The 2,575-nt window shown below is 49.9% G+C and overlaps 1 protein-coding gene across 1 annotated transcript in view; it reads right to left on the minus strand.

The window, feature by feature from the left end:
- Nucleotides 1-2,575, minus strand: part of FHAD1 (forkhead associated phosphopeptide binding domain 1) — a 136,615-nt gene that overhangs the window by 4,492 nt on the left and 129,548 nt on the right. The window lies entirely within an intron of this gene.

The raw sequence follows: 2,575 nt of genomic DNA on the forward strand, positions 1-2,575 counted from the left end.
AATCTCTGTTCCAGATTCCAGCAGAGAAGGAGGTGGTCAACCAAGAAGGCTATGAAGGATACTGTATTCTTCTTGGAGGACAGATCTGCTTTAGCTGGAAGCAGAGCCTCCTAGATCAGTGGAAGAGGTTGTAGATGTCCAGTGGCTTTCCACCCAGTGGAAATGTTGAAAGCCCCAGTGGCTAACCTCCCTGGCAGGGACTACAGGGTCCTGTTGGGAAGCCAGCATCACTGAAAATCTGGAGCTTGCCACTCCCCTGGGGTTTGATTACTGTTGCTGACCCTGATCTGCTCAAGGCCCCGCACCTCAGGGGCAGCTCATCAAAGAAAGAGCAACCCCTAGGCACTGGAGACACAAAAGTGAGAGGGAACTGGGGTCTCCCTTGCAGACTGACACTCTGCAGGTGAATGTGCAGTGGTGTCAGGAAGGAGGCTTTCTCTGAGAGCCCTGAGCATCCACTGGGGTCGCCAACCTGACTCCTACAGGGGCGAGCAAAGTAAAAGAAGTGGGTGAAATGAGCTGGGGTGGTGGTGGACAGCAGCAAACACATGAGCCCAGCGCCTTTCTAAGGGGCCTGGAAGATGGTGGCTTGTGATGGTGGCTTGTGGGTCTGTGGGCCTAGGGTCGCCAGATCTTCCGAGTTTCCCAGAGAAGCTGGAAATCCAGAGTATTCCAGGAAACTGCCCTATTTTGAAACGTAACTTAAAAAAAAAATCCCATGAGCCAAATGGAATATATCTGTGGGCTGCCATCTTGCGACACCTGCTTCAGAACCTCCCTGCTTGGTGTCTAGTTGGTGCTCAGTACATGTTGGAGGGGTTGCCAGATAAAATATGGGTTGCCCAGTTAAATCTGAATTTCAGAATGAAGCCAACAAATTTGTTAGTGTGAATATGCCACGTGTAATATTTAGGACATTTATACTGAATAGCTTTTGTTGTTTATCTGAAATTAAAATTTAACTGGACATCGTGTTTTTTTGTTTGTTTGTTTTCCCCTAAATCTGGCAACCCTACTGGGTAGTCACAAAACTCATGGAGGAAATAAGGCTGTCTTTTGGGACAGGGCATAGGTGCTTACAAGACTCTTCCATCCTCCCAGAAGGATGCTAACTCTACCCTCAGAGGACTGTCCATGAAGGCTGATGGGCCCGTATTGAACTGACAGTTACCCTCCAGGCATTTTCCATGGAGAAGGCCTCGAGCTTGCAGCCGCTCAGTATTTATCACAAACTCAGCTGACAGAGTCACTATCCAAGTTCCCAGATATTATAAAGCAGGGGTTAGTTTTAAACCAACAGACTTCTTCTCTCCCACCCCATCCTGCCCACCCCCCCCACTTTTTTTTTTTTGCAGAACCGTTTATCCAAGCAAAATCCCGTGAGGAACTTGGGGTATAAGATAATGGAGAGCTTCTCTGGTGGGAGAAAGGTGTGTGTGCTTTGAGAGTCACACCCTTCCATGGCACCCAAAGGCGCCAGGGAACCCCAGTTTGAACATTGCTGCAAAATTCCTTCCTGGATTAAGTTCAATCAGTGGGCAGCTGGGCACTGAAGAGCAGAGCCTGGCCCCTGTGCACCTGCTTTCCCTGAACTTTACTGAACTCACTGGGATGTGACGACATCAGTCTGTCTCAAGAGCTGTGCACAGATGTGGCCCAGCCAACCCCACGTTGCCGTTCTCAGGGGTGCTGTCCATTATATCATACAATGTCCTCTCTGGGGGAAAATCCAGTTTTGTCTTTGTTCTGTGAACACTTCTGAGCAACACATCCCTCATATCTCATGGACGCTGTGAACTCTGGACTACACTGGGTTTTCCATTTCCCATGGGCTGCCAGAAAGCCCACCATCAAATGGGGCTCCCCTTTGGCAGGTGAAGGGATCGTTATAATAGGCACTTTCATCCTTATTTCTGGCTCCATTTTGTACCACTTTCCCCCCTTCTTTCACCCACATACTTCCTTCTTAGGGCAGGGTTTCCTGGGATTCCCCATTCCCCCCTTCTCCTTTTCTCATGATTTTGTCTCCATGTCCCCAAATCATTTAGCACCTAGGACGGTTGCACTGCCCTTCTGCCTTCTCTCACCTCCAGATTCTGGGTCCCTTAGGTGGTTTGTTCAGGAGAAGGGACAGGGGCAGGGGCTGGGGTGGGGGAGGCGAAGGAACTGGAGGTGTGTGGATGCTTCTTGGGCCGCCCACGCTGGCATTTACACTCCATAAGCTCTAACCCTTTGAAAATAAGGTACCTACTTTGTGTCTGGCTGCAAGATCAGAAAACCTCTCCATACCTGCCTCTCTTTCTCTTTGAAGGAACAGTGGCAAGGTGCTGATTCTTTGGCATTTCTCTGTACGAGATCCTCTAGAGGTTCCCGAGTGAAAATATCAGGTGAGCACGACAGCGTTTAATGCATCCCCAGCTGTTCCATTCGGGGACACACCTCTGAGGTTTCTAGGAGACGCTGGGATTCACTGGGATTGGTGGGCAGAAGGGGATGCGTGAGGGTCTTTTTCTTTAGCCTTCTTCTATCCGTACGTGCTGCGTAGGCCTGGCCACATGGTTCTCCGTCAGCACTG

Source organism: Lipotes vexillifer, unplaced genomic scaffold (genome assembly GCF_000442215.2).
Source record: "Lipotes vexillifer unplaced genomic scaffold, Lipotes_vexillifer_v1.1 scaffold496, whole genome shotgun sequence".
NCBI classification, from domain to species: Eukaryota; Metazoa; Chordata; class Mammalia; order Artiodactyla; family Lipotidae; genus Lipotes; species Lipotes vexillifer.